General features: G+C 39.9%; 1 protein-coding gene across 1 annotated transcript in view; it reads left to right on the top strand.

Moving 5' to 3' along the window:
- Positions 1-20,678, top strand: part of gmds (GDP-mannose 4,6-dehydratase) — a 652,848-nt gene that overhangs the window by 447,348 nt on the left and 184,822 nt on the right. The window lies entirely within an intron of this gene.

Below are 20,678 nucleotides of genomic sequence, written 5' to 3'. Positions count from 1 at the left end.
ATTTCATTATGATGGTTCATATTTTTCTTAAGCGGGGAGGTTTTATGAAGATATGGGTGTACCTTTAAGAGAGTTAAAAACAGCGGAACTAACGGACACAGCACCAAGTGTTCTCAATAAGGCAACAATGTATGTAACACTGGATTGAGCAACTCGAGTAGTTTGTTGCCTGGAGACAAAAACAAATTCAAATTCGGCCAATCAGTTTAAATTATACCCTGATAAAAATACTAATTTCCAATCAAGTTTGAATTGGGTATATTGACAATCTTAAAAGCCAATGACAATTTAAAGTTTGTGAGAAGATTTGTGAGGAAACATCACAAAAGCGCTTCACATGAGGCTCCCAAGCACTGAGGATATCACCTAGACAGGGGACAAAATGTCTGCAACACAAATTCCCAGCTCGGCGAACAGAACCACGCCAATGACAATCCGATGCTTTGTGGTTATAAGTCCGAGGAAAATTGAACAGTTGAGAGGAGAACTGACAAGCCCAGCATGTAAATAGACTGCCTGAAAAAATAGCTGTCTTAAAAAGGAACCTTTTCTATCAGATAACATGTGACACAGAAATTCCTAACAAGGAGAAAAGAAGACACAGGAAGATCCGAAGACAATAACCTACTGCTGCCTTGTTTTGAGATACTAAGTGTTGTTTTGTAAATCTTGGGAGTTTTATTGGACTAGTATTATAGAAGGGAAGGTAAAAGTCAGAGAAAGAAATTGTAAATAGTGATTAGTTAATTATTCTCTGTTATACTTTAAGAAATAAAGTTGTTAATTTTTACTTTACATATTTCTCGGCCACTCGAAGTTTTACACATTACTGCATGGGATAAATCTTTTCTGTGTTGCTGGTTTTAAAGTAAGCAGGAGAGTCATAACAAGATGGACGGTGTGGTAATTGGCTGGATTGGATTTGACCTGCTTTCTGTGTAAAGGACATACCTGGGCAATTTTCCACATTGTCGGGCAGATGCCAGTGTTGTAACTGTACTGGCTGCTTATTCTGTTCGGTATACAAGTAGCTCTGTTTTGTCGCTTCCCTAAGTTGACACTTCATTTCTAGGTATGCCTGGTGTTGCTCTCAACATGCTGTACTACACTCTTCATTGGACCTGAGTTGATCTCCTGAACTTAATGGGAATGGTAGGTTGGGGAAATGCCAGGCCCTGAGCTTTCACATTGTGTTGGCGTATGATTCTGCTGCTGCTGCTGATGGCCCACAGTGTCTCAAGGATGCCCAGGCTTGAGTGTCTAGATCTGTTTGAAGTCTGTTCAGTTAATCACACAAAATGATGTAAGGTCTTATCAATGCAAAGGCAGGACTTTGTCTCCACAAAGACTGTGCAATGGTCATGCTTGCCAATACTGTCATGAACATATCCCTCTGCCACTGGCAAATTGGTGAGGTTGAGGTCAAATTTCCTTCTTACTTGTTCCCTCCCAATCTGGTATGTGATCATCAGCAAGTGGTTTCCCTGTCCATGTTAAACCTTGGTGCCATGAGACTTAATGGGGTCTGAAGTCAATGTTGAGGACTCCCAGGACAACTCCATCCCAACAGTATACCACTGTGCCCTCACCTCTGTTGTGTCTGTCCTGCCAGCGGGCCAGGACATATCCAGGATTTGAGATGGTGGTGTCAGGAACTTGGCTGTAAGTTATGATTCAGTGAGTGTGACAGTGTCAGACTGTTGCTTGACTAATCTGTGAGACAGCTGTTTCAAATTTGGCAGCACATTGCAGGGTCAATAGGGCTGTTTTTGCCATTATCGTTTTCAGTGCCTTGGTTGATGCCAGGTGGTCTGTCCAGCTTTTTTTGAGACTTCATAATGATTGTCACAACTGAGTGGCTTGCTTGGCCATCAGAGAGTAGTTAGAGTCAGCCACACTGCAGTCACATATAGGCCGGACCAGGTAAGAATAGCAGATTTCCTTCCCTAAAGGACATTATTGAACGAGATGGGTTTTGTTCACAATTGACAATGGATTCATGATAATCATTCAACTCTTAATTCCAGGTATTTATTGAATTCAAATTCTACCATCTGTCCTTTAACTTCAATGGTGGGCAAACATCTTGAAACAATTATTCAGCAAATAAGAAAAGCAAACAGAGTCTAGAAAGACTGACAACTAACATAAAAGTGAATCCTAACGTTTCTGTTGGCATATAAACTGTAAAAGAATGGTAAAAGGAGGAGTTGGTGAATAGGGACCGAAAAGAAGATTTGCTCATTAACCTATCAGATACAGCTGAGGGATTAAACTAATACTTTGGATTTGTCTTTCCCAAGAACAGGATGTTCAGATCATAGCAAAAGAAAGGCTGAAGGCTGATAAGGATAAGGTATTTATAAACTGTGCTGAAAGTTGATTTGGCACCAAGTTACTGGTCATAATTATCCAAAGTTCTGTACATTTGAGCTAGTGGCCAATGGTCTGCCAAATTGCAAATGTTACATTACTGTTGAATAAAGAACAAGTACAAAGAAAATTACAGCACTGGAACAGGCCCTTTGGCCCTCCAACCCTGCGCAATCCAGATCCTCTATCTAAATCTGTCACTTATTTTCTGTATCCCTCTGCTCCCTGCCCATTCATGTATCTGACTAGATACATCTTAAATGATGCTATCGTGCCCACCTCCACTGGCAACGCATTCAAGCACACACCACCCTCTGTGTAAAGAACTTTCCACGCATATGTCCCCTAAACCTTTCCCTTTTCACTTTGAACTTGTGACCTCTAGGAATTGAGTCCCTCACTCTGGGAAAAAGCTTTTTGCTATTCACCCTGTCTATACCTTTCATGATTTTGTAGACCTCAATCAGGTCCCCCCTCAACCTCCATCTTTCTAATGAAAATAATCTTAATCTACTCAACCTCCCTCCATACCCGTCAACATCCTGGTTAACCTCCTCTGCACCCTCTAAAGCATCCACACCCTTTTGGTAATGTGGCAACCAGAACTGTATACAGTATTCCAAATGTGGCGAAACCAAAATCTTATACAACTGTAAAATGACCTGCCAACTCTTGTACTTGATATCCCGTCCAATGAAGGAAAGCATGCCATATGCCTTCTTGACCAGTCAATTGACCTGCGTTGCCACCTTCAGGGACAATGGACCTGAACACCCAGATCCCTCTGTACATCAATTTTCCCCAGGACTTTTCCATTTACTGTATGGTTTGCTCTGGAGTTGGATCTTCCAAAATACATTGCCTCGCATTTGCCCGGATTGAACTCCAACTATCATTTCTCTGCTCAACTTTCCAATCTATCTCTATTCTGCTGTATTCTTTGACAGTCCCCTTCACTTTCTGCAACTCCACCAATCTTAGTGTCATCTGCAAACTTGCTAGTCTGACCACCTATACCTTCCTCCAAATCGTTGATGTATAACACAAAGAGTGGTCCCAGCAGGGATCCCTGTGGAGCACCACTGGTCACAGGTCTCCATTTTGAGAAACTCCCTTCCACTACTACTCTCTGTCTCCTGTTGCCCAGCCAGTTCTTTATCCATCTAGCTCGTACACCCTGGACCAATGTGACTTCACCTTCTCCAGCTTATGAAATAATGTGTAAAGATAGGCTCGGACGGCTGCAGGCCAGTCAGTTTAGCTTTAGTGGTAGGGAAGCTTTTAGAAATATTAATTTGGGCAAAGTTAATTGTTACTTGGGTAAATGCAGGTTAATTAGAGAAAATCTACATCGTTCTATTAGGAGCAAATCATGTTTAACGAACGTGTGAGTTTTTTGGTTAGGTAATAGAGAGGGTTGATGAGATTAATACTGTTAAGGTAGAGTACATGGACTTTCAAAAGACAATTGATAAGGTGCTGCACATTAGACATGCAAAGGAAGTTAGAGCTCATGGAAAAAGAGGGATAGTAGTAACATTGATGCCAAATTGGCTGGATCATTGCAAATAAAGAGTTGTTGTAAACTATTGTTTTTCAGACTGAGGGAAGGTTTATAATGGAGTTGCTCTTTCCAATAAATGTTAATGATTTAGACCGAGGTGTCCAAGGCACAGTTTTAAAATGTGCCAATGATTTGGAACTTAAGAAGAGATTGGTGTGAGTCCTAAAATGGACATAGTTTGAAATGGATAATGAGTGGCAGATGGCACTGACAGAAGTGTGTAATGATTCATTTTAGTAGGAAGAACATGTGTTTATGTATAAATAATTGAAGCTGGCAAGACATATTGGGAGATAATTCAATAAAGTACATGGCAAGTACATCCTGGGATTAATCTGCTTAAGTGGTAGCACTCTACAAGCATCCACTCTCTCACACTGATGCTCAGTAGCATCAGTGTGCACTGCAGAAATTCACCAAAGGTCCTTAGACAGCACCTTCTAAACCTAGTCTATTACCATTTAGGACAAGGGCAGTAGATATATGGAAACACCACCACCTCCAAGTTCCCCTCCTCACCACTCACCATCCTGACTTGGAAATATATTGTCATTTCTTCACTGTCACTGGTTAAGTCCCTAGAATTGCCTCCCAAATGACATTTCGGGTCTATCTAAAATGCATAGACTGCGATGATTCAAGAAGGCAGCTCACCACCACCTTCTCAAGAGCAACTAGGCATGGGCACTAAGTGCTAGCCAGCCAATGTCCCACAAGTGAATAAAAAAAATTAATAGGGGGTTAAAGTACAAAATCAAGAAAGTTATATTAAACTTGTACAAAACTCAGACTCAACTTCAGCTGGAATATTGCATCTAGTTCTGGGCATGTCATGTTTGGAAGGATGAGAAGGTTTAAGAGAAGACAGAGAAAGAATTTGCAAGAGCAGGTGCAGGAATGAGAGCCCTCAGTTGTGCGGAAGAGTTGGGAAAGTTTGTTGTGTTTTATTTGAGACGATGTTAATGAGCTTCCTCTTGGATCACTGCAATCTGTTTTTTTCCCTTGGAAAAGAGAAAGTAGAAAGGAGATTTGATCGAGATACTCAAAATCACGATACTCAAAATTAGGAGAGAGAGAGAGTGAGAGAAATAATTATAAGATCAAGAACCAGAGAGAATAGATTCAGATTAATTGCCAAAAGAGGGAATGGTGACATGAGGCAAAACCTTTTTTATGCAGTATGTGACAGGCTCTGGAATGCACTGCTTGACTATTTGTTGGTGATGTAGTCGTTTCTGTTCTAGAAAGGAAATGGATTATTGTATAAAAAGGAAAAAAATGCAGGACCATTGAGGGGGAAAGAAAATACATGGGAGCGATACTGGGTGAATTGTCCCATCAGAAAGCCAGTGGAAAGGCAATGGTCTGAATGTGACCTCCTTTGCTGTAACTATTCCAATATTCTGTGATTGCATAAGCAAAGATTGTATTTCCTAGACTGCAAAATGTTAATGGGTGCTTTAATGGCAATTTTATGGGCTATTAAACAGCTTGATAGGTTAAACCTTTAGTGAATGAATTTAGTACGAGGGGACCTAACCTTAAAATAAGAGCCAGACCATTCAGGAAAGATGCAAGGAAGCACTTTGTCACACCAGTAATCCAGCGGAATCCATCCATTTTCTACCAACCCCAGATCATCTTCCCCGCCTGATGCACATGCACCCAAAGAGTAGAAAATACTCGTCCAAGTAATCTTTATAAATTTGAAATCAATAGTTTTGTTAGATGAAAGCTTTAAGGGATGTAGTGGTCAGGTGGACAAAGAAGGAACACAGATAATCTCAAAGATTAGCATGAGAGGCTAATGAGACTAAAATTATATGCTCATATTCTCACAATCCTAACGTTTAGCACATTGCCATGAAGAAATGGAGAATAAAGTTGAGGCACTTCACCAAATGCCAAAGTGTAATTGTTCTGGACAATTCTTGAAGTCCTTCTAGCAAGCAGTCAAAGAAGAATATTGATTCAAGATTGAAAGTGTCGAGAGTCATCACTGTTTTAGTTTAGTGGATGCAAATTCCGCCCCCCCAACGATGTATAAATTCAAATACAAGCAAAGTATTCCCAAGATTAGTGATATGTTACTCTTAACACTCCTGCAAAAGATTAAACTACAAATAAATGAGATGCCTAATTCATGACAGGCTGTCAGTAATCAAACTTCTTTCTGTGGAACATAGGTACAGAGCAGTTGGAAAGAAGTTCTGTCAGTTCTCAGTAGGTGGATAGATTTTGATGACAATATTGCAAAGCTGCCAAGTTGCAATTGCTGCGAGATTGTGTAACTTCAGCCTCCTCATTATCCCCACAGTGTTGCACTGTTGGTGGTGTTGGCTACCGCTGTTGTTGTGCAAATGCTTTGGCAAAACTTTCTAAGCAGTGAAGTGGCTGAATTTCATGTCACTTAAAAAATAAACAGAAAGCATCAAGTTGTAAATTCTGCCCTATTCACGGATATGAAGAAGAAAACCTCTGGAATCAGATGCAACTCTGAATGTCGCTCAGAGAGAAAGTTCAATTACAACGTGGCCATTTTTTTTCTGGAGCAAGTTGCATTGCTGCACCACCTATTGGCAGCCCTACTCAATCATCAAAGCAAATGAGCTCCAAGTGCAAAATAGTGTAGTTACCGACAGAAGGATAAAGAAATGCAACAGAAGGAGCCTGTCTTTGAAATGTTTCCAGGTTTGGATTGCCTTTCATATAAGGGATGTTCTGCACAAGCTGTGCTAATAGAGGTTTTTTTTTAAAAAAAAAGTATTTGTAGCATGCTGTGTGCTAACTCGTGTGTTCTCAATGTATTTTTTGAATACACGGGAGAATAAAATGGCATCAATACTTAGAAAGTTTCTATACAAACCCAGAAAAGTTATAGCATTAAATCGTTTAAAATTTAAAAAAAATTCAATCTATTTTGTTAAATCCTGCAGGAAAAGATGTAAAGACGGATTCAAATGTTTAAAAATGTTTTGAGGTATTCAAAGATGTGATCTGCACACACCCAAAAAAATTGCTCTTGAAAGTCACACACACAATGAGTCTTAGATCAGTATTCGTATTGCCTTTATTTCATCACCGTAAGTGAGAGAACAAGATATAGCTGGAGGCAATTGGAATGCTGTAACAAGCACCGATGGCTTAGGTTTAGTGCTGGAAGTTGTTGGGGGCAGTCATTTTGGTACATTGATAGACAAGTCACAAGTCTCCCATACCCTAACATCTATTCCAGGAAACCTCTTTTGACAAGTGAGAGTTAACTCAAAGCAATCTAATTGATATGAACAGACAAGAAATAAGAACTATCCTTTTACCAAAATGTATGATACTCCAGTAACAACTTGTAATCTATCAAAATTAAATTATGCAATTTTCTGTTTACACCTTAAATCAAAGTGCTAGACAGTTTTTCACTCCAATTTTTAAAAGTGTCTGCAATTTAGTTTTTTTTAAATTCACTTTTAACCACATGATGCAACATTATGCCTGAAACAATAAAAAAAAGTGGCATTTCTGATTTCGAGATTGAACTGTATTTATCAGGCTAACCTGCAAAGGCTGTTGAGGCAATCTAGTTGCCTCATTCCTAGGAAGGGAAGAGAAAGAGCATCCATTCTATCATGATGGATATGTGCATCAAGTGAAGATTTGATTGTCTGTATTATTCTTGGACCTGCAGATGTACAGCTCAAAGTTCAGGTTCAATCACATCAAATGGTGGCTGGGCGCGTAGTCACAAGAGTAGCATCAGGAAAAGACAAGTAAAAGACATGAGGTGTTGAGGATTGAAAACCAATGTTAATTTTCCAGTGCATTTGCAAGTTGTGCAAAAACATACTTCCGGTGTTGTGAATTGGAGACCTTCATTTTAACAGTAATGTAACAAGGGTCAAGCGCATAATGAAGGGGCAACAATTTTACTCTTCATCTTTATGTAAGTTAATAGTTGTATGGTACCATTTAAGCACAATAGCAATGCAACCACATCCAAACTTAACTGATTTGCCTTTTATCTTCCTCTAGGAACTAAGTTACTGTAGTTTAACTAAGTTACAAACTGCGGAGGGAGAAATTATTTCTTTGCACAGTGTCAAGTCTGGGTGGATCAGTCAGGGAAGAGAGTGCACAAAACTATCTCCAAATGCAAATAAAAACCAAAAGTGCTGGTGACACTCAATAGGTCTGGCAGCATCGTTGGAGAAAGGAACAGAGCTGACATTTTGAGTCAGATATAACTATTCAGAATCAAAGATGACATCAACTTTGAAAAGTTAACTCCATTTCTCTCTCATAGATCCTGCCAGACCTGCTGTGTTTCTCTAGCACTTCGTTTTTATTTCAGATTTCCAGCATCCACAGTATTTTATGTGGCAAAGCACATCCTGATTCAACCCTTACAAGATACTGCCAACTTGGAAATGTGGAAGTAAAAGGGAAAATCAATGATATGATTTCTAAAATTTTAGCTAATTGCACTTCCTATCCATGAAAATAAATATGAGTTAATGGTTGAAATGTCCAACATTTTTCTCTGTCATCATCTTTGATTTGATCTTTAATAGTTTCACTGGGCAAGAAATCTAAAATACATTTAATTTGATATTTTTTCTTTTGAGAATCATGTACAAAATTAAGAATAATTCTGTTATTCAACAAAAGTGGAGGTACTCATGACTGCCAAAGGAGTTTAAACTTAAATGCAAATGATAAAAGATGCAAAATGGGACTGAAGTATTTATTTCTGCTGTAATCCCTATTGTGTCTTTAAGTCAGTTTCAAGGAACTTGATAACATCTACTCAGTCCTCCTGCAACAAACCTCGAAGGTGCTATTAAGACTCTCAGATGTTTGTTGTTTTGTACTGAAAACTCTGTAATATATAGATTGTTTAGGCTTGGATAATTAGAGTTACAACTCATTCCGGTATATACAGGCTGCAGTTTCACGTCATTCTTACTTTAGGCTCGGCCTTCAGGCTTCTTGTGTCTGTATATCTTTTGGTGCCTTAATTAAAGTGATCAGTAATGAATGAGGAGGACTGTAGCAGCTGTTTATTTACACTTTGGACATAACACACACGATGTACTACACTAGCAGTTCTTGAGTAATTAAACAATGCGCACTTGCAAAACAAATATTTTTCAAACTTATTTCTGCACACACAGGCAGAATTTGAAGCCTCGTCCATGTGCATGGAGCTTGGGGATCAATTAATCAGCTGGAAAATGGGGACTCAACCACCTTCCCCAAGAATGGGAAGATTTAAAAGGGACCTAAAGGGTACCTTTTCCATGCAGGGGGTGATGCATGCATGAAATGAGCTGCCTGGGGAAGTGGTGGAGTTGGTATAATCACTACATTTAAAAGACATCTGGGTGAGTATATGAACAGGAAGAGTGTAATAGGATATGGACCAAGTGCTAGCAAATGGGACTAGATTTATTTAGGATACCTGGTCAGCATGGACAAGTTGGACCAATGTATCTGTTTCCGTGCTGTATATCTCTATGACTCCAAGTCTGGGTAGGAAATCTCATGTATGGTCTTTCTACACAAGTGCTAATTGAAACCCTCACGTGGGCAGTATGACCGGTTTTGAGAAGTGTAATAAGGTAGAACAGGACAGCAATCAGCTAACCACTGGGAGAGACTTTGTGCACCAAAACTGTTAAACCAATGGTGTCAGTAAATCCTTAATATTATGTCGCATGGTTACAACTGGTCAAAATATTGTATTCAACTGAACCCTAGTGGGATTGGCCACTGATCATGTGTTTACCGCATGGCCTCCACCTGAACAATGCATGCAGGGTCTCAACTGGATGGGTGCCAAAGTGGTCTGATTAATGATTGGGAGTCTATGATCAATTTTATCAGTTATGATAAGATGGAGTATAAAGCCTTTCTTCGTAATCAAATCAGGGAAATCCAAATAGGGAACTGAAAGGAAAATCTAGTCATAGATCAGATGGGCCAATGGGCTGAGGAGTGGCAGTTGGAGTTTAATTTAGATAAATATGAGGTGTCACATTTTAGAAAGGCAAATCAGGGCAGGGCTTACACACTTAATGGTAAGGTCCTAGGGAGTGTTGCTAAACAAAAAGACCTTGGAGTGCAGGTTCAAAGTTCCATGAAAGTAGAGTCACAGGTAAATAGGATAGTGAAGGAGGTGTTTGGTATATTTTCATTCATTGGTCAGTGCAAGTATAGGAGTTGGGAGGTCATGTTGTGGTTTTACAAGACATTGGTTAGGCCACTTTTGGAATATTGTATGCAATTCTGGTTTCCCTCCTATAGGATGGAGGTTGTGAAAGGTTTCAGAAAAGATTTACAAGGATGTTGCCAGGATTGGAGAATTTGAGCTATAGGGAGAGTCTGAACAGGCTGGGCTGTTTTTCCATGGAGTATCGGAGGCAGAAGTGGGATCTTAGAGGTTTATAAAATTCTGAGGGGCATGGATTGGGTAGATAGACAAGGTCTTTTCCTTGGTGTGGGGGAGTCCAGAACTAGAGGGCATAGATTTAGGATGAGAGGGGAAAGATTTAAAAGGGACCTAAGGGGAAACTGTTTCACACAGAGGGTGGTACGTGTATGGAATGAGCTGCCAGAGGAAGTGGTGGAGGCTGTACAATTGCAACATTTAAGAGGCATTTGGATGGGTATATGAATTGAAGGGATTTGGAGGGATATGGAGCGGGTGCTGGCAGGTGGGACTAGATTGGGTTGGGATATCTGGTCGGCATAGAAAGAGTGGTGGGTGTATGGAATGAGTTGCCAGAGGAAGTGGTGGAGACTGGTACAATTACAATGTTTAAAAGGCATCTAGATGGGTATACGAATTGGAAGGGTTTCGAGAGATATGGGCCAAGTTCTGGCAAATGGGACTAGATTAATTTAGGATATCTGGTCAGCATGGATGAGTTGGACTGAAGGGTCTGTTTCTGTGTCATGCATCTCAATCACTATGACTCTAAGATACCTTTTAAATGCTACAATTGTATCAGCCTCCACCATTTCCTGTGGCAGCTCATTCCATACCCGCATCACCCTGTGTGAAAAAGTAGCTCCTTTTGTCCCTTTTAAATCTTTCCCCTCTCACCCTAAACCTATGCCCTCTAGTTTTACCCGGAAAAGACCTTGTCTATTTACCCTCTCCATGCCTCTTTATAAACTTCTATAAGGTCACCCCTCAACCTCCAACAATCCAGGGAAAATAGCCCCATCCTATTCAGCCTCTCCCTATAGCTCAAAGCCTCCAACCTTTTAATTATGACATTCTAAATTTTGAATAAAGATGTTTTGCATTATGCCATCCACCTGATGGAGACCTGATTAAAGGTAATCCCTAATGTCTGTGAAGAGGCCTGTTCAGCATGACTGAATTCCACCAATTGCTGTGACAGCTTTGGCAGTTTTTAAGGTAGGTCCAGTCTGATATATAACATTCATGTCATAAGACTTTCCAAAGACTGGAATGTGAATGTTGTGCTTAACTTTCTTTGAGTGATCCTAGATGATTGTGAATAATTTTATTTTGAGTTCACTGTCAGTGAATATTTGCCACTGCAAAGGATTCATAGTAGAATCTAATGAATGAATTAATACCTCGATTACAATTTTCCAGCTGCTGTTAATTGGATACTAATGTAATCTTCCCTCCCTGTTTGAATGTCTGGCCTTATTTAATCACAACTAAATCTTTGCCAAGTCTTTATATGACTACAAAAAGTCCCAGAAGTAATGGAATATTTATTAAGCTTCAGTTTTATTGCTTATTATTCAAGTAAGTTGTTTTAATGGATCGACACACCAGTTTAACCATGATAATGCTATACTTTAAGCAGAACAAATTGCATTTACAATAATGACCACGCTCAACTATTAAAATAAGGTCAATCCACAATGAGGAAGATTTATTGAGCTGTTATGGATATATCTGCCATTAATCTTGATAAATTAGTTGCTTTATTGGGACTCATCTATCATTGTATGACTCCTACAAACATCATAGAAAGACAATCACTAAACATGGATTAGGGAAAGACAGAGGGATCTGGGTGTCTTATGCATGGAAGCTCGTATGCAGGCATAGCAGATAATAAGGAAAACAAACAGAATTTTGGCATTTTTATGAAAGGAATTGAGTATAAAAGTAGGGAAGATTTGTTGTAGTTGTACAAGGCATTGGTGAGATTGCATCTGGAGTAATGTGCACAGTCTTAGTTCCCATACTTGAAGAAGAATGTAATTAATTGGAGACAGTTCAGAGAAGGTTCTCTAGATTAATAACAGAAATGAAAGACTTCATTTACGAGGAGAGATTGAGCAGCTTAAGCCATTTTGCACTTGTAGAAGAATGAGAGGAGATCTAATTGAAGTATAAGATGCCAAAGGAGATTGATAAAGCAGACATAGAGCAGATGTTCCCATTGAGAGACAATCTGAAGCGAGAGGTCATAGAGAGTCTATGGGGTGGTAGATTTAAAACTGAGATGAGGAGGAACTGCTTCTCAAAGAGTTTTCAATCTGTGGAGTTCACTACTCTAGAGTGTGGTGGATGTTGAGACACTGAATATGTTTGAGGAGAAGGTAGACAGACTTTTAGTTAGCAATGAGTTAAAGATTATGGGAATCAGGTAGGAAAGTGGATTCATTGAGATGAGATCAGCCATGATTGTAGTCGAGAGTGTCGTGCTGGAAAAGCACAGCAGGTCAGGCAGCATCTTAGCAGCAGGAGAATCAACATTTCGGGCATAAACCCTGCACCAGAAATGAGCCATTCCTGATGAAGGGCTTATGCCTGAAACGTCAATACTTCTGCTCCTCAGATGCTGCCTGACCTGCTGTGCTTTTCCAGCGCCACACTCTCAACTGCATCTGCAGTCCTCACTTTCTCCCAGCCATGATTGTACTATATAATAGAACATGTCCAAGGGGCTAAATTGCCTAGTCTTGCTCTTAGTTCTTATGTTCTTATGATGTTGCAGGCTTAGCTATACGAATAGCCAGCAGTCTTTTCGCAAATCAAGGCTTGATCTACTATGATATGTTTGTGTTGTTTGATAAGCTGCCATATACTCAACAAAAAGCAAAATAGACCTTTTTTTATAGAATCACGACAGTGTGGAAACAGGTCCTTCGGCAAAGCAAGTCCACGCCAACCTTCCAAAGAGTATTCCACCCAGACCCATTCCCCTGTTACTCTACATTTCCCCTGACTATTGCACATAACCTACACATCCCCACATTGGCAGTTTAGCATAGCCAGTTCACCTAATGTGCACATCTTTGGACTGTAGGAAGAAACCCACGCAGACACTGGGAGAATGTCTGTGTGGAGTTGCAAAATCGTCCAATGCTGGAATCAAGCTCGGGTCTCTGGTCCTGTGATGCAGCAGTGCTAACCATTGAGCCACTGTGTTTAAAGAGGCAATGACAGAATGCACATGAAATTGGCTTAGAGACAGAGTGCAGAATGTTATGGTGAACGGTTGCATTTTTGTCTAGAAGGTAGCACACAGTCATGTCTCCTAAGTTTGCTGTTAGGACCACTCTGTGTGCTAACTGGAGTTTTTTCACTCCCCAATCCTTTATTGTTAATTTTACCTCCTGAAGATCAAGATAAATATCAATGTAAGTACAAGTTTGGTTAAATTCCCTATGTTTGTGTGTTCAATTTGTATTTCAATACACTTGTAATATTTTCAAATACTTGTAATTTAATGCGGGAGTGCAGGACTACATTTTCAAGAGCAACACAGAAAAATCTATTAAATTGAAATAAGGATTTAAGTTTTCTTAAATGGAGTCAATAATGGGGTTTTTATTTATGCGATGAATGTCACTAGTGAAGGCAGCATTTATTGGCACCTTTCGTTGTCCTTCAGAAGGTGGTGGTGAGTAGACTTCTTAAACCATCAGATGTCTATGTAATTAATGCACTTCTACATTGTGATTACATTATTGTTCCAGCATTTTAAACCAGAGATGAAGGTCATGTACAGAATAGTGGATGAGATAGTGGAGAACCTGGACATGGTGAAGCTGCTCTCCACCTGCTGCCTTATCCCCTGAGTGTACATGGGTTGAGGAGAAACTTTGAAAGAAGAAGCCTTGGCAAAATTGTTGTAGATTATTTGGTAGATGGTACACTCCAGCCATAGGGCACCAGTGGTGAAAGGAGTGATTGTTTGAGATGTTGGGGAGGATGCCAATCAAGCCAACTGCGTTGCTCCTGGGTGGTGGGGTTTCTTAACTGCAGAGCTCTACTGGGACCATGCATTATACTAAAAGTTCTATATATGTATTCATTGTATGCTATTTCACCATTGTTTCTAGCCTTCACTTATGTGTATGTAGTTGGAATAGCATTTTTCAACATATGACATGAATGTCTTTTTCTCGCTAGCATATTGCTAAATGGCAGGAAAGTCTAATGAAAACTGGGTCAATCTCAGGAAATTCTAAGTTTCTCCTTACCATTTTGGAGCATTTAAATCAGCACTATACTTTGGGCACAATCTTGATGACTGCAATTACACACATTGCTAATATTTAGTTAAAGAGTTGCTAGCCATCTGGTTTCATTGAATTCAAATTTTTCAGAGTAGATTCGTAGGAAATAATAAAATGTTACCTTCACTTGGAATTTTATTATTCATTTGAAGCTATTCCCCCTTTATCTAGCCCCCACATTATCCCACTATTAATCTGCATCCGTCACTTACCACAGGCTTGTTTTATGTGAACCCAGCCTCATCAGTTTTTGCGCATCATTTAGCTATTGTCTGTGTAGGATAAATTGTTTAGGTTTCTGTGAAATTTGCTTAACTCTGTGTGATAATCTATCATTAAATTTACACATATGATATGAGTTGGAAAACATTGTTGCACACAATAGTTGAATTCTAAGAGGTTTCCACAACCATTAAAGCCTATCAAAGACGATATGCCATTGAATAGCCCGCTGTCGGTTCCACTGAGGAAGCTGCAGCTGAGATTGAGAAAATTGCAATCTGAGCCTTTCAAGTGTAGTGTCCCAATATTTCAAGTTGTGATACGTTAGGATAATGTATCTCTGTGTTTCATTCTTCATGTGAACTGATTCCCTTCCTTCAATTAATTAAAAGCAACAAATATAAAAATCTATCTTCAGTCTGTGAATGTGAAAAAGTGTTTAGACTGTGCTATGTGGTCCGTGAATTACACTGACCTGCTGGGTGTCATGTATGGTCCAGTGGTAAAAGCAAACTTACAGGATTCTGCAAAGAACTGTAACCCTGCAAATTCCATAGAGTGGTTGAGAATTAGTGTTGTCATTGAAAGATCTCATTGATCATTTACAAATGGTATACTGTATTGTGTGATATACTATTTGGGCACTCCTAATGGTTATTTTGTCTCAAACAAGGTTGTATAAAATGACTGTTCTGGTTAAGAATCACATTGTGAAAAATACCTCATTGTTCTTTCCTTCTATAAATCCAATTTGTAAGATGCCAAAACTTCATGAAAGTACAAAATATTTCCTGTATTCTTGGACTCTTTCATTTTGCCAACTTTAATTTATACCTTTCTTCTCTTAAGTTTCTCCCAATTGTGGATTTTACCTCAGGCTACTACATGTGAGAACTTTCAGATCACACTCATGTGTTTCTGCTCAGCTCTTCTCATATTAAATTGATTTCTTCACCTCAGTTCCTAGTTTTGGAATTGCACCATGTTTTTGAGTCTGGCGACCTGTGTTTTGCTCTGAGCTGAAAATGTGTTGCTGGAAAAGCGCAGCAAGCCAGGCAGCATCCAAGGAACAGGAGAAACGACGTTTCAGGCATAAGCCTGAAGAAGAGCTTATGCCCGAAACGTCGATTCTCCTGTTCCTTGGATGCTGCCTGACCTGCTGCGCTTTTCCAGCAACACATTTTCAGCTCTGATCTCCAGCATCTGCAGTCCTCACTTTCTCCTCAAAGACCTGTGTTTTGCCCATAGTACAGAATGTGACAGCGCAGCATTGTGGTCCTCTGTTTGTAATTTTAGAGAATAAGTGACTACATTCAAAATAAAATTATTTGTTAATTAAGTTTTTTTATAGATGAGGCCTATGTACAGAAATATTTGTAGTACAGTTAGACTTTTGTTAATGTAAAATGTAACCTGTTAATCTCATTAAATGTGGTTGTCTGTATTTAAATTGATTTTTTTTTGGTCCATGAACTGTAAATAAATATTCCTGATATCTATGGATAGGTAGAGATGTTGAGGCTAAACCTAGCAAGTTCAAAGATACAGATTATTTTGATATCAATTGAGGGGCCTCAGTTACAACTCCACTTCCCAGTCAGCAGCTGACCGCATGTCGGGAGGAAGAGAACAGAATGGCATAAGGTCACTGAGACCATCCCCATCAATCAGGATGTGGGAGGAAAATTGACAATCAAGGAACGAGGAATCTCCAGTTGACAATCAGGTGGTGGGCTGGGAGGGATTGTGAGCTGGATAGCTAGGTGAAGAGAAAGCTGAAGAGAGAGGGCTGGGGAGGCTGTAAACTTCCCTGAGGGCCTCAGGTAGCGCAGCTAGTTTTCGGGACCCACAATGAGTATGGAGAGTGCCACTTCCTTTGGAGAATAGATAGGCCATTCATGGAGTCTGATACACACATGGTAATTTCAAATCAGGCTCTGATCTTGATTGAAATATATTTACAAGTGTCTCATCACCATGGTGGGACACATGGATATCCTGGGACAGTGCATGTATGCACAATATGTTGGTGTTGAGCACTGCAGAATTCACTTTTTAATCACCATCACCAGCTTTCTTCCCTCGCCAGTTTATCATGCAAGTGATAATACCCAGGCCATGAAATTAGACTTCTATTCTGTTCGCATCATAACAATTCTACAGTTTTGAAAAAGCACATAGCTTTTAGTTCATTTACACTCAGCAGTTACTGTTGTATAATAATGACTACAACGGTAAACTATTTAGGAGATGAGGAGGAACCTTATCAATCAGGGGTTGGTGAATCTTTGGAATTATATATCTAAGAAAGCTGTGGAAGTTTAGTCATTAAACAAGTTCAAGACATAAATTGATAAATGTCTATTTGCTAATGACATTAAGGGATGTGGGGATAGCACAGGAATATGGCATTGAGGTAGATGATCAGCTCTGATCTAGAATGGTGCAGCATGCTCGAGGATTTGAATGGCTTATTCCATCTCCTATGTTCCTACACAAAATAGTGCTGGAAATAAGTACAGAATGTTTAGGACACTGAAGAATCCTAGCCGTTGATTCTGAGCTAGGTAGCTAAGTGGAAGAATTCATACAGGCAGAGTATATAAAAGAGATGAGATTATCAAGAGGGCCACTGCTGCAGTGCAAAGTATCCATTCTTGCTGGTTAATATGGAGTGAAATCAATGTCAAGCATGGATTCTGGGTAATCCAAGATGTAGGATGGGAAAATGTTGTGACTGTAAGAGCTGCTCCTTTCTTGAGGTATTTTAGGCATTGGAGGTGATTTCCTCAAGATTCAGGAGCACCAATTGCTGGTTTATGTGCTGTGGTATTGTTTTGGAACATTGTGGAAAAAAAGATCAAAGCAACAGCACTTTAAAAAGGAGGAAGATCACATGGTCAGAGAAAGAAACCTGTACTACTGTCTGACACAGCAGTGAATCTGCACAGTTACTGCCTTTGCTGTTTGAGTTCAAATATCTCTGGACATCGGAGTGCATCTAGGAAATGTTAACAACAACAAAATTCACAGCTGACCTTTGGATGAACCTGTGTGGGAGAGCTCACAGCACAGGATCAGATAAGTGCAGAATTTTTGAGTGTAACCTTGCTGTAAATCTACAATAGTGAGTAGAGTTGGTTCTTTCTTGATGCGATCTGTCTCTTGATTAAACTTTAAAAATATAAACCTAAGTTAGCCTGGAGTAGTTTGTTTTGGAACAATAAGATGGTGCTATTTTCTGGGTCTATAAATTTGTGAAGGAGCAAAGATGGCCTTTAGTCGAGTGATGTGCTCTTTCTTGTGGAGCTTTGATGTGCCTCTTCCTGTCAGATGTGGGAGTTTAAGAAAAGTTTCCATGTTACTGATGATTATGTGTGCAGGAAGTGTGTTTGGTTGAGAATCCTATCATATCGCATGGATTGGTTGGAACAGCAGTTAAAGTCAATAAGAAATTTGTAGGAGCTAAGAGAAATGATGGATGTCAGTTATAGGAAAGGAGAAAAGTGACAGATACAGTCAGGTAGATGGATTAACTCCAGAAAAGTTAGGAGAGGGAGGCAGATAGTGTAGGAGTCTCCTGTGGCAATCCCCATCTCAAACAAGTATGCTGTTTTGGAAAATGTGGAGGTGATGAACTCTCAGGGAATGTAGCACAAAGAGCCAAGTTTCTGGTATCAAGACAGGCGCTAATGTAATGAGGAGTATGATGGTTTTCAAGTGATCGATTGTGATAGGGGAATTTAAAGTCAGAGGAAGAGACAGACATTTCTGCAGTCAGAATGGTGTGTTGCTTCCCTAGTGCCTGGATCAAGGATGTCTTGGACAGAGTGCAGAGGGGAAAAGGACCAGCATGAGGTCATTATACACATTGGAACTAACAACATAGGAAGGGGAAAGGATGGGATTCTAAAGGGAGAATATAGAAAGTTAGGCAGGAATTTAAAAAGGAGGTCATCGAGGGTAGTAATATCTGGATTACTCCTGGTACATCCAGGGAGATTATTTGGGTGGAACTGAGAAATAAGAAAGGGATGATCATCTTATAGGGGTTGTATTATAGACCCCCTGATAGTCAGCAGGAAACCGAGAAACAAATTTGTAAGGAGATCTCAGTTATCTGTAAGAATAATAGAGTGGTTATGGTAGGGGATTTTAGCTTTCCAAACATAGACTGGGGCTGCCATAGTGTTAAGGGTTTAGATGGAGAGGGATTTGTTTAAGTGTGTACAAGAAAATTTTCTGAATCAGTGTGTGGATGTACCCACCAGAGAAGCTGCAAAACTTGACCTACTTTTGGGAGATAAGGCAGGGCAAGTGACTGAGGTGTCAGTGGGGGAGCACTTTGGTGCCAGTGACCATAATTGTATTAGTTTTAAAATAGTGATGGAAAAGGATAGACCCGACCTAAAAGTTGAAGTTCTAAATTGGAGGAAGATCAATTTTGATGGTATTAGGCAATAATTTTCAGAAGTTGAATGGAGGCAGAAATTCGCAGGTAAAGGGACAGCTGGAAAATGGGAAGCCTTCAAAAATGAGATAATGAGAGTCCAGAGACAATATATTTCTGTTAGGGTGAAAGGAAAGGTTGGTAGGTGTAGGGAATGCTGGATGACTAGAGAAATTGAGGTTTTGGTTAAGAAAGAGAAGAAATCATCTGTCAGATATAGACAGCAGAGATTGAGTATATCCTTAGAAGAGTATAAAGGCAGTAGGAGTATACAAGAGGGAAATCAGGAGGGCAAAAAGGGGACGTGAGATAGTTTTGGCAAATGGGGTTGAGGAGAATCCTAAGGGAGTTTATAAATATATTAAGAACAAAAGGGTAACTAGGGAGAGAATAGGGCCCCTCAAAGATCAGCAAGGCAGCCTATGTGTGGAAACACAGGAGATGGGGGAGATACTAAACGAGTATTTTGCATCAGTGTTTACTGAGGAGAAGGACATGGAAGATATAGGATGTGAGGAAGTATATTGTGACATCTTGAAAAGTGTCCATATTACAGAGGAGGAGGTGTTGGATGTCTTAAAATACATAAAAGTGGATAAATCCCCAGGATCTGTTCAGGTGTATCCTAGAACTCTGTGGGAAGCTAGGGAAGTGATTGCTGGGAACCTTGCTGAGATATTTTATCATCGAAAGTTACAGGTGAGATGCCGGAAGACCGGAAGTTGGCTAACACGGTGCCACTATTTAGGAAAGGTGGTAAGGAAAAGCCAGGGAACTAATAGGCCAGTGAGCCAGACATCAGTGGTGGGCAAGTTGTTGAAGAGCATCCTGAGGGACAAGACTTACATGTATTTGGAAAGGGAAGGTCTGATTAAGAAAGAGAACAAAGAAAATTTACAGCCCAAGAACAGGCACATCGGCCCTCCAAGCCTGAGCCGATCCAAATCCACTGACTAAACCTGTCACCCAATTCCTAAGCATCTGCATCCCTCTGCTCCCCACCTACTCATTCATCTGTCCACATGCATCTTAAATGAATCTACCATGCCTGCCTCTACCACCTCTGTTGGCAATGTGTTCCAGGGAGTGTCAACATGGCTTTGGGCGTGAGAAATCATGTCTCACGAACTTGATTTAGTTTTTTGAAGAAGTTACAAAGAGAATTGATGAGGGCAGAGTGGTGGACATGATCTATATGAACTTTCGTAAGGCTTTCAACAAGGTTCCTCATTGTAGCCTGTTTAGCAATGTTAGATCTCATGGAACTAGCCATTTGGATACAGAACTGGCTTGTAATAGTGGAGGGTTGCTTTTCTTTCTGGAGGCGCAGGTCAATAGGATAGTGAAGGCATTTAGTATGCTTTTCTTTTTTGGACAGAGCATTGAGTATAGGAGTTAAAAGGTCATGTTGCAGCTGTACAGGAAGTTGGTTAGGCCACTTTTGGAATATTGCGTGCAATGCTAGTCTCCCTCCTATCGGAAGGATGTTGTGAAACTTGAAAGGTTCAGAAACGATTTACAAGGATGTTGCCAGGATTTGAGGATTTGAAC

This window comes from Chiloscyllium plagiosum, chromosome 29 (assembly GCF_004010195.1).
Source record: "Chiloscyllium plagiosum isolate BGI_BamShark_2017 chromosome 29, ASM401019v2, whole genome shotgun sequence".
Classification (NCBI taxonomy): domain Eukaryota; kingdom Metazoa; phylum Chordata; class Chondrichthyes; order Orectolobiformes; family Hemiscylliidae; genus Chiloscyllium; species Chiloscyllium plagiosum.
Note: the sequence above shows the minus strand (reverse complement) of the source record. Positions and strands in the feature narration are given on the sequence as shown.